Here is a 12468-nt window from a genome sequence, read left to right on the forward strand (position 1 = left end):
ATCTCCAGCACCCATAGTCCATGGACTCGTACATAGCAGGAACCCAAGCAGTCCCTGCCAGGGCAGTGCTGCCCCGCTGCATGGCTCAGTTTCACACTGGAGGGTGCAGGATGCTGGCTGTCCCCTCCCCAGGGGTGGCAGTGCAGTCTGCAGCCTTCAACATCCCTGGCATCATCAGCCACAGGGGTGGGAGCACTGTGTGTTGGCAAGGTCTCTGCAAGGCTGGGCTGATGGGTTGCATTGCATCTTGAAGGGAGACTGCAAGGTAGGCTCCCCCACAATGGAGCAGCCCTGTCCTAACGTGTAATAGCGGTGCCTGGTGGGTTGTACCGGGCCAAGTGGCCTGGCACTGCCACGCTGCAGGGCCTAGGGCTGTGCCTGGCCACAGCCAGGGGAGGGGGACAGGGTACATGTGTGCGCGCGGAGCAAAGGGGTGCATGGAATCATGAGGAAGGAGTGTGGATGTTCAGTGTTACATAGGTCCAGGATGTGTAGAGCCACCCTGTGTGGAGATGGGTGCTTTGGGGGGTGGCCCCATGCCCTCCACACTGAGCAGGGAGCCAGTGCCTAGGATGCCCTGGGATGCTCAGTGGAGAGGGGGTAGGAGGGGAGGCGGTGAGGGCAGAGTCCCTGACTGAGCTAGGGATGCTCTTTGGAGTTGGGGGCAGTGCTCCTGGCCAGGTAGAGCAGGGGGGTGCTCCCAGAGGAAGCCAGGGAGATGGGGAAGGAGGGATGGTGCCCCTCTTGGCATAGGGTTTCTGGTCTTGCTGAGCAGTGTTGTGGGGTGGGGAGGTGGCAAGTGTTGTGTATGAGCACAAGAGGCTGCTGGGGGTCCTGGGGTCCTCGGTAGAGGCAATGCCAGTCAACCCCTTCCTTGCCATGTTTATGCTGCCCTCTGCGCATCAGGTGGGGAACAGTGTTAATGAAAGGCCATGCCAGTATTTGGTGCCTTGGACAGGTTGACACTGCTCGCAGCATTGTGCCTCGGCTGGCTTCCCCATGGCAAGGGGCCCTGGTCTTGCAAGGTTACCTTCTGCTTGTACATCACTTAGCAGACGTTGCACCATATTTAATTTGTATTTCCCCATTAGAACAAGGTGTCTTACCTTTATTTATTTCTTTATTTATGATGCATATTAATAAAAAAGGTGCTGATTGAGCTCCCTGCTACACAGCCTTGTGATTTCAGCCCATCCCTGGGAAGGGCCTGAGGGGTATCTGTGCTGGGACACTGCACTGCAGGCTTTGTCCTGCCTCCGGCCACAGCCAACACCAGACCTTCAGAAGGAGATAGGTTGTCCCTAACTATCCTTGGCTCATGGCAGGAGAAAGACCCTACCTGGCCAAGAGTAGTTGATTCAGTCCCTGTATTGTCCAGTCAAAGTGCAGGACCAGAGGTCCTTTCCTCACCCCTCTGGTGTATTCCCAGACCCAGGCTGGATGTGGCTGCCCCTGCCTGGGTATTTCTTTTCTCTGCTGTCCTGTGTGAGCCCATGTTGTTTTGACCCTTTCCAGCTCTAGCAGTACTTGGCCAGTGGTGCCACACAGGCTCAGAGGCTCTGCCAAGACTTGGGGCAGGGAAGAAGGAGCTGGCCATTAGGGGTACCACTCCCGAGCATCTCATAAACCTGTCCCATCTTTTGTTCTTGCTGAAAATGGGTTGCTTTGACCTGTCAGTTCAGATTGGGGGGGGCTACATCACATCATCAGATGATGGTATGTCTCAGGAAGGCAGCATTGTTCGGGGTTCCTTGTCTTCATTCCTTGTGCATGCTCGTGAGGGCCAAAGCATGTTTCAGACAGAAGTTCACACCATTTCAGTCTGGCATCTGCTTCTCCAGGGTGCTCAGCATGTTGTAAGGTGTCCATAGGTGCGACAGGATCCATCAGGAAACAAAACATAACACCTTTCATCTTCTGATAACTCATTATATGGTGGTGCCTCTTGGGCACGAGCCACCTCCTCAGGTGATGCTCCAAAATCTCTGCCTTCTGTCCACTCCATGATCTCTTCCAGGATTCCCGGGTGGTTGGGTTTCCCCAGTCGAGCCTGTTGCATGATCAATGCTACACACTTACTCCATGTAGCGTTGGTTGCATGATGCGTAGAGGCAATGTTTCCTTTGAACATCCAGTGTAGCACAGGCAATCGCAGTGCCAAGAGGAGACAACACTTCTGTACCAACAACTTCTGAAGCATCTCAAACCCCCTCATATGCTGCTAGTATCAATTTTTCAGTCAGGATGTAGTGGGCTTCTGATCCTTGATACCCCCAGCTCCAAAACCCTGGTGGTTGACCTCAGGTTTCTCCTGATGTTTTCTGCCAGAGGCTCCAGGTGAGACCATGCTCCCCAGCTGCAGTGTAGAGCACATATTGCACAGCTGGTCCTGTCCAGACAGGCCCAAGAGCTACTACACGAGCTATCTCCTTTTTGATATGCTCAAAGGCTTGTTGTTGCTCAGGGCCCCACTCAAAATAGTTCTTCTTTCGGGTTACTCGATAGAGAGGGCTCACAAGCTGAATGTAACCTGGAATATGCATTCTCCAGAATCCCACAAGGCCTAGGGAAGTTTGTGTTTCTTTCTTGTTAGCTGGTGGAGACATAGTTGCTATCTTGTTAATTGCATCCATAGGGACATGATGACATCTGTCCTGCCATTTTATTCCCAAGAACTGAATCTTCTGTGCAGGTCCCTTGTCCTTGCTTCTTTTTATGGCGAAACCAGCTTTCAGAAGAATCTGAATTACTCTTTTTCCCTTCTCAAACACTTCTGCTTCGTTCCCCACATGATGATGTTGTCAATGTATTGTAGATGTTCAGGGACATCACCTGTTCCAGTGCAGTTTGGATCAGTCCATGACAAATAGTAGGACTGTGCTTCCACCCCTGGGGTGGTCGATTCCAGGTGTATTGGACACCCCTCCATGTGAAAGCAAACTGTGGCCTGCATTCTGCTGCCAAAGGGATTGGAAAAAAATGCATTGGCAATGTCAACTGTAGCATACCACTTGGCTGCCTTTGACTCCAGTTCATCTTGGAGCTCTAACATGTCTGGTATGGTAGCTCTCAGTGGTGGCATCACTTCGTTCAGGCCATAATAGTCTACTGTTAACCTCCACCCTCCATCAGACTTTTGCACTGGCCATATGGGACTATTAAAAGGTGAGCGAGTCTTGCTGATGACTCCTTGGCTCTCCGGTTGATGAATCGGCTCATGGATGGGAGCCAGGGAGTCTCAGTTTGTGCAATATTGCCACCAGTGCACTGCCCTGGTAACAATCGTCACCTGCTGTTCTTCAACTCGCAGCAATCCCACAATGAAGGGATCTTCTGAGAGGCCAGGCAGGGTAGATAGATAGCTGTTTGATCTTCTCTGTGTTCACGGTGGCTACACCAAAAGCCCATCAGTACCCCTTTGGGTCCTTGAAGTATCCTCTCCTGAGGTAGTCTATGCCAAGGATACAAGGGGCCTCAAGGCCAATCACAATGGGGTGCTTTTCCCACTTGTCCCCTGTTAAGCTCACCTCAGCCTCCAATACAGACCACTGTTGGCATCCCCCTGTCACTCCAGAGATCCAGATGGGTTCTGTGCCCCCTGTACCCTGATGGCTCCAGCGTACGCTGTGCACCAGTATCTACCAAAGCCTTATACTTCTGTGGGTCTGATGTGCCAGGCCATCAAATCCACACAGTCCAGTGTATCCAGTCATCCCTTTCCTTCTCCTGGCCGAAGGCAGGGACCCTCCATTCCTGTTCCTGGTTGGAGTATTCACTGTCTGACCCTTGCCGTGCCAGACCAGAAGTCCCCTCACCAGGATCAAGGGAGGTGATCTCAGTCCTTCTTCTATGTCTGGGAGATTGCTGATTGCCTTCTTATGTCTCTACAGCAAGTAAGCTGACAGCCTTCTTGGGTGGTCCTTGCTTTGTAGCTGTCTTCCCTCTCAGTTTGCATACACAGGCTTCCAGCTTAAAGGTGGGTTCACCATCCCATTTCCTCATGTCCTCCCCCTGGTCACACAGGAAGAACCAGAGCGTGCCACGCAGCATGCACCTGGGTCTCCCTTCCCCCCTGACCAGGACAGGAGGGGACTGACTCCTTGGGGCGCCCCAGACAGCCAAGGTGCTAGCCTGTGGGGATGAGGAGGTACAGAGATTTTCTTCAAAGTTTTGGAGCCAAGAAGACACTCTCTCCACAGCTGGCGTATCCCTATCCAGGCAATACATTGTTGCCAAGCTGTTAGAATATGATGCTGGGGCACTTTGAATCACCTTCCTCCACATGGCCCGTGTGCACAGGACATCCTCTGGATCTTTGGAGACCTTGTCATTGTCTAGATCACTGTAGATGACTTCCAGCACCACTAATTCTCTCAGGTACTGGATGCCTTCCTCAGCAGTAGTCCACTTTCCTGGGAAGTTCACAAGATCTTCTTTGAATGGATATCTTGCCCTCACACTTGAGAGGGGCCATCTCCAGAGACTGCAAATTGCTGCCTCTTTTCCAATTCCTCTCTCAATTCCCTAGTTTCTAGCAAGGGATCCCAGCTGTTGGGCTTCCTTACCTTCCAATTGCTGACTGTTGGCCCTGCTATCCCAGCATCGGAGAAGCCAGGCAGCAATCTGCTCACCTGGCTGATGGCTGTAATCTTTCCGTACGTCTTGAAGTTTTTCTGAGGTCAGGGAGCAGATAGTTTCTGCCTCTTGCCTGATTTCTCTCACTTCTTCCTCCTGTTTCTTTGCTGAAGGACTGGCTTCCTGATCAAACCCTTCCTCTTCTTCCTCCTCCCTTACTAATCAGTGATATGGACCCATTTTTCTCCTTGTCCACTGTTTCTTTTTCACTACTGGGGCAATTACTGTAGTTATTGTTTGGGTGCCTATCTCAACCATGGTGTCCTCAGATGCAGTTTGGGTCCTTGTCTCTACTATCATGTCCTCAGATGCAGTTTGTATGGCATTCTCAAAGGTGTTTTGGGTCCCTGCCTTAACCACAGTCGTCAGATAGTACTGAATTGTGGCTCAGTAGGCACAGGCCAAGCCCCAGTACAGTGCTAGAAGCTGCTAGTTTTCATTGGGGTAGGCAAAGCACCTGTCACGACCCGAACTGGGCTGTCCAGAGAGGACTGTGGAGGTTCTGTGATTCCCTTGGGCTAAATTAAGGTGAAACAACACCAAACGATCAATTAAACACTTTATTGACAGTAAACACCAACCTGAACTTGGAAAGCACAATAGGCAACCTGAACCAGGAAAGCACAATGATAAGCAACATGGGTTCTAATTCTGTTGTGGTTTAGCCCCAGCCAGCAACTAAGCACCACGCAGCCGCTCGCTCATTCCCCTACCCCGATGGGATGGGGGAGAGAATCAGAGGAGTAAGAGTGAGAAAAACTCCTGGGTTGAGATAAGAACAGTTCTTATAAGAGCTTCTTCAGGGTCATCTGGCTAAACTTAAGCAGGGTCCAGTTGGTGGTTATCAAATAGCCTGTCCCAATCAGGAACTGGGCATGGGGCACGAAGCCCGTGAAGCCTGCATGGCTGGAAGGCATGTGGCAATGTTTATGGGGCAGTGGCTGCCAGAGCTGCTGCTGTGGCTTGGGTGGCCCTGGTGGTGGCCTGGTTCCGGAGGGTCAGCTGTGGAATCCTGATGGGGGCATGGGGCTGTGAGTACAGCCAGGGGCCAGCTGAGCAGGAAGAAGAGCTGCCAGGTGCTGCTGTGCCCTGGAACTGACCCTGGTCTGGGGAGGGCAGCTCAGCCAGGCCCCAGCACAGGGAGCTCAGCATCCCTCAACACCCCTTTGGCTGGGACATGGCAGCAGAAAAGTGGGTGCTGTGGGGTGTGGATGGCAATGGAGAGAGGGATGGGTGCTGGTCCACAGCCTTGTGAGCACCTCCAGAGCAGATGGGAGCAGGTAAGATGGTCATGCTGTGTGCACGACCCCTCCTTGGCGCTTCCCTGAACCCAGACCCAGCAACCTTTCACTCTAGCAAACAGTACAGGTCCTTGGCCTCATTACTGCACCAGCCGAAGTCCGTTCCCAACCTCCCAGTGGCAGGCTGCCTGCCAGAGCCAGCCCCACATCCCCCTGCCCTCTGTGGGCACAGGGCAGAGCAGTTGCCAGCCCTAGCACCAGTGCCCACCTCACATGCCCTGAGGCACAGAGCAAGGCCAGGGGCAGCTCTGGACCAGCAGTGAGATGCACACTTGGTCCTGCCCATCCCCCATCACTCTCCTGTGCAGGGTCCTGGAGCAGTGGCCATGTCCTCCACTCCTACTCCTTGCAGGCAGCTCTCAGACGCTGCTCGGAGAAGTTGCTCCTGGCCCCCTTGCAGATCTTGGAGTAGGTCTTAGCAAAGAAGTGCTGGGCTCTGGAGATGAATCCTGAGAGAAGATCATCCGGCATGCAGGAAGCAAAGAGGAGCCCAGCTTCATGGTATGGGGGGGGGTGGGTGGGTGGGTCTTCTCTGGGGTGATGGGGGGGTCTGTGGAGCCCAGCAGTGGGGGAGGTAAAGGCATGGGGTGACAGTGTAGCTGGGGGGGATTAAGGGTGCAGTGGGAGTCCAAATGCACATGACAACCTGAAGGACATGCACCAGCTGAGAGGCAGAGACCTGCTGGTGCCAAGTGCTAGGGGGTCCTGGCAGGTCCCCTTGGATCTTCTCTGCCCAGGTTGTCAGGACCTGGCTCATCATCAGGGCTGGTAGCAGCCAGTATCAGGCCTGGCAAAGGAGTGTGACTGTCACTTCACCGTGACTGGGAGGCATCTGATGGAGAACAAAGAAGGTACCCCATTAGCATGGCAGCTTTTCAAGGCACTAAAGGCACTAAAACCTGAGCAAGTGGGGAAGTGTCAGTGTGGTGGGAAACACAGGCTCATGCTCTGCTGGGATCAACCCTTCTCTTGCAAGGGCTGCAGACAGCACCAAGCTCGAGGGCAGCAGAGGGGTGGATGTCTGCTCAAGGGAGCATGGGGCTCAGGCAGGCACATGTGTGTCCGCAGGAAAGGCCCACATGTTGGGGGGGATGCCTTTCCCTCTTGTGCCCCTCCTGGAAGCCAGACCCAGTGCTCATCCTGCCAGCATCCAGAGACACATCCCCAAATCCCACGAGGCTCCATGCAGCAGCCATGCCATACAGGGCAGGGGCTGCCAGGCTGGGAATGGGCATGCAGGTGACTAACTTCTTCAACCACTGCTTTGGGAACATCAAGCCGTGTATGAGCTCATATTAACCCCTGAGAGCGTTGTGCATGCTGAATAGAGCTGAACATCCAGCTTTCAGGCTAGCCCAGATGGAGCATAGCCCAGGGACATGCCAGCTCCCTGCACAGTGGCTGTCCCAGCCTGGGGTCACAGGAGCTGCTTCCCAGGACCCTGGTCGGTGTGACCCCCGCTTGTGGCAGTAGCCCAGGAGTGCTGAGGCAGGACCAGATGCTGTGGCACAGCCCAGTTCCCTTTCAGCCGGAGGAAGGACAGCGCTGCGGTTGCGGCACCGTCCTGGAACTCAGCACTGAAATCGGTGTCTGCCATGCAAACTCCCTTCCTCGGCACCTTCGCTGACTCCCTCTCTTGCCTCAGTGCCCCCATCTGTACAATAAAACCCAGGAGGTTTCCTCTGAACAAACTTTAGTAGCAGCATTGCCTACGAGTGGCTTTCACAGCCCAGAGCCCCTGTTTCCCCTTGATGTGGTGCTCATGGGGACATGCTTCGCTGCAGGGCAAGAGCCAGTCTCTGTGCACCAGCAGCTGCATGCAGTCCATGGATGACAGCGCAGGGGAGTTTTAGGTGAGGACTGGTAAGCCAGGTGCTATTCCTGGAGAGCATTGTGCAGGGGAGTAGCAAGTGTGGTTGCAAGCACCAACTTCCAGCCACAGGAAGGAGGGCAGAACCCCTTTCTCCAAGGTGTGACCCCAGCAATGGGGTCCCTGCTTTAGAAGATGGATGCAGACCCCTTTGTACCACAGATACACTTTTCAGAACAGGGATCCCAAACAAAAGGAAGAGGCAGGGTGTAGTACTACTGCTGTTGGTCTTCAAGCACCCCGATGGCTGGTTTGCAAAACCAGGCAGAGGCAAGGCATCGGTGTGTGGCTCCTCCATGTGTGCCACAAGTCCAGGGAGTAAGATGGGAAACTGAGCTCTGTGCAGGACTGAACTGAGAACATTCTCAGCAAAGGGCTGCCTGCTGGTGACAGCCACAACATGCTTTGTTTCCATGACCCTGCGTAATCACCAAAGACTGAGAAGTCCAGTGGCATCTTGTTCAGCTTCAGAAAGGTGAAATGCACGAAATGAGGAAATTTGGATAAAATGAAGCTAAAAGAAGCAGCATGGTCACACAGTGTCCAGCAAGCCTGCAAAGATTTAAGGCAGCCTTTCAGGGCTCCTGGTGTCAAAAGGCAGAAGGGAACCAGCAGGGCTAACCGCCAGGGCCAGAGGTTATTCAAAACAGAGAGGCACCCTTCAAAGAGCTGAAGTCATGTCTAGATGACAAAAAATAGTATCAGGCAGGTAAGATGTAAAAGCTCAATAAGACAAACAAAAAAGAGAGCGAAGAACAGCCTGCAGAAGCAGCCAGCAGTCCTTTTTGCAAGCACAAGAGCTTCAAATCCACCACAAAGTCTGTAGGGTCGATAGGAGTGCATGTCCTCACAGCAGAGGAGTGACATCCTCCAGGGTGGCAAGATTGCTGCGAAACGTGGCTCAAATGCCAGCGCACTGTGAGGTTTATGGCAAAATGGGACACATGCGTGGCAGTGTGCCTGGACCCTGGTATTGCAGCAGGACACCGCTCCCCACCAAGGGAAGGGGGAAAGATGAGATACACCCTGCTGAAATACACCCTGCTGAAATACACCCTGCCGAAATACACCCTGCCCATCCTCCCAGCTGTGCCAGATCTGCTGGGTGCGCTCTGCAACATGGTGACACCGGGGAGGCAGTGGAACCTGCCAAACCAAGAAGCCTGGGGACACCTGCATCCTGTCTTGTTGCAAACAAACCAAAGCTGTCTTTGTGGCTTTGGCTTTGCCTTGTGTGACCAGAGCATGTAGCTGCTGGCCGAGCATTCAGGCCACGCTTGGGAAGGTGGTGCCAGCTTGTAACACCCCTCTGTCTTCTGTGCAGATGCTGGGTTATGCTCGAGGATGGACTTTTTCTGATGCAGAACAAGAGGAAGTGTGAAGAGCGAGCGAGCAAGGAAGTGCACAGGGCTTCCTGACAACTGCTTGGGCCACACTTCCTCCATGGCATTTGAGGTTTCAGATGGGGTAATGAAGGGCTTTTGGAGATGCCATATACTGTTAACACAGGAGCTGACAACCATTGTGCTGGGAGTGGTACACAGAGGGAATGAGGATGTGGGGTTTTTTTCAGTCTCTTTTAATTTATGGAATTTCCCTACTCATTTTCCAAAGATCCTCCAAGTGGGGAACCTATTCCTACTGATATGGTTTGCTTTTGCAGCCCTTTAATTATTTTTTTGAAAGACCCAGAAGCACCACCAAGCAGGGAGAGGTGATGTCTGAGTTGCTGCTGTTGCTGGAGACAGAGCAGCAGTTGCCCCCCCCCAAACCTCCCACCCAAGGTGGTGGAGCGCAGCTATTTCCCAGCTACCTCCCAGGCTGTGCCCTGCTGTGATGCGGGGTCCTGACTATGCACTTGCAGCTGCAGGGCACTTCTGCCAGGGCAAGTGTATTTGGGTATGGCAAACTCTCTATGGGTGAGATCCGTATCTGAGTGAAGGAAATGGAAAAGCAGGTTCCTGGGGGAACTGGCCCTGCCAGCTCTGTTGCAGGAAGAGATGAAATACAGATGAGGGAGAAGAGGCTGAGACTGCCTTTCTGAGCACAGGAGGGCACAAGGAAGGTGGCCGGGCAGACTCCAGCTCTGTTCCTGAGACGTGAAAGACTGCTGGAGTATCTGTCCGCAAACACCATCATTGCAAGAAAAAAAAAAAACCACCAACCCCCCCCCCCCAAAACAAAAACAAAACTTCTACCACATTTTGCTCATGAATGTGTATAAATAGAGGCTGAGTTTATGATTTGGTGTGCTAGCTTTGTGGAAAGCCACCTAGCACCCAAACTTGTGCAACTTTGTGAATAAACAATATCTGGTCTCAGTGTGTGAAGATTGGCTTATTGCACACCGGGTAAACGAGCCCTATTTGGGACAACACTGGTCCTAGTTAATTTTCTTCCTAGTAGCTGGCATAGTGCTGTGTTTTGGATTTAGGATGAGAATAGTGCTAATAACACACTGATGTTTTAGCTGTAGCTAAGTACTGCTTATGCTAGTCAAGGACTTTTCAGTGTCCCATGCTCTGCCAGGTGCACAAGAAGCTGGGAGGGGGCACAGCCAGGACATTTGATCCAAACTGGCCAAAGGGACTGTGTTGGGTTTGTGTGGCAAGGTTTTGGTAGTGGGGGGGATACAGGGGAGGCTTCTGTGAGAAGATGCTAGAAGCTTCCCCTATGGCTGATAGAGCCAATGCCAGCCGGCTCCAAGACAGACCTGCTGCTAGCCAAGGCCGAGCCAATCGTGGCTAGCAGTAGCGCCTCTGTGATAACATATTTAAGAAGGGGGGAAAAAAACCCAACGGAACACAAACTGCAGCTGGAGTGAGGAGTGAGAATATGTGAGAGGAACCACTATGCAGACACCAAGGTCAGTGAAGAAGGAGGGGGAAGAGGTGCTCCAGGCACCAGAGCAGAGATTCCCCTGCAGTGTGTGGTGAAGACCATGGTGAGGCAGGCTGTCCCCCTGCAGCCCATGGAGGTCCACGGTGGAGCAGATATCCACCTGCAGCCCGTGGAGGACCCCACACCAGAGCAGGTGGATATGCCTGAAGAAGGCTGTGACCCGTGGGAAACCTGTACTGGAGCAGGCTCCTGGCAGGACCTGTGGACCCATGGAGAGAGAGAGAGAGGAGCCCACGCTGGAGCAGGTTTGCTGGCAGCACTTGTGATCCCGTGGGGGACCTACACTGGAGCAGTCTGCTTCTGAAGGACTGCAACCCATGGAAGGGTCCCACGCTGGAGCAGTTTGTGAAGAATTGTAGCCCGTAGGAAGGACCCACATTGGAGAAGTTCATGGAGGACTGTCTCCTCTGGGATGAACCCCATGCTGGAGCAGGGGAAGAGTGTGAGGAGTCCTCCCCTTGAGGAGCAGCAGAGACAACATGTGATGAACTGACCACAACCCCCATTCCCTGTACCCCTGCGCCGCTTGGGGGGGGGAGGTAGAGAAAATTGGGACTGAAGTTGAGCCTGGGCAGAAGGGAGGGGTGGGGGGAAGTTGTTTTAAGATTTGGTTTTAATTTCTCATTACCCTACTCGGTTTTGATTGGTAATAAATTAAACTGATTTTCCCCAAGTCGAGTCTGTTTTGCCCGTGACAGTAATTGCTGAGTGATCTCCCTGTCCTTATCTCGACCCATGAGCTTTTTCGTTATATTATCTCTCCCCTGTCCAGTTGAGAAGGGGAGTGATAGAGCAGCTTTGGTGGGCACTTGGCATCCAGCCAGGGTCAACCCACCACAGGAAAATTCCATACCATATGATGTCATGCTCAGTATATAAACTGGGGGGAGCTGGCCAGGGGGCAGTGATTGCTGCTCAGGGACTGGCTGGGTGTCAGTCGGTGGGTGGTGAGTGGTTGCATCACTTGTTTTTCCTGGGTTTTGTTCCTCTTTTTTTTTTGTTTACCTTTTCACCATTTTTTCATCATCATTATTATTATATCTTATTTCAATAATTAAACTGTTCTTACCTCAACCCACGTGTTTTCTTACTTTTGCCCTTCTGATTCTCTCCCCCATCCCACTGAGGGGGGGAGGGTGAGCGAGCAGCTGTGTGGTGCTTAGTTTTTGTCTGGGGTTAAACCACGGCAGTAAGTTATCTTAAACAATTAATAAAGCCTTTGACACTGTTTTCCACAGCATTCTCCTGGAGAAACTGGCTGCTCATGGCTTGGATGGGCGTACTCTTTGCTGGGTAAAAAACTGGCTGGATGGCTGGGCCCAAAGAGTTGTGATGAATGGAGTTAAATCCAGTTGGCAGCCAGTCACAAGCGGTGTTCCCCAGGGCTCTGTTTTGGGGCCAGTTTTGTTTAATATCTTTATTCATGATCTGGATGAGGGGATTGAGTGTGCCCTCAGTAAGTTTGCAGACGACACTGAGTTGTGTGGGAGTGTGTTGTACGATTTGGTATATAACTTACACAGAACTTGCTTAGCATAACTTGCTTAGCATTAGTAGCTAAATTTGCTGAAGCCTTAGGCCACAAGCTATGAACTTGCACCCAGATATGCTGAACTTTTACCTAGTTAAGTAAAAGAAGGCCCCAGAGCTGGAGTACAAATTCATAGACTCATCTGACAGTCAGGTCAGGTCTGCTGCTGTGGCCAGTGCCACCAGCCTCCAGCTGCAGAGACAGACTCACCGGCAGCCCCTTCCCTGCCT

Source organism: Pelecanus crispus, chromosome W (assembly GCF_030463565.1).
Source record: "Pelecanus crispus isolate bPelCri1 chromosome W, bPelCri1.pri, whole genome shotgun sequence".
Lineage (NCBI taxonomy): Eukaryota > Metazoa > Chordata > Aves > Pelecaniformes > Pelecanidae > Pelecanus > Pelecanus crispus.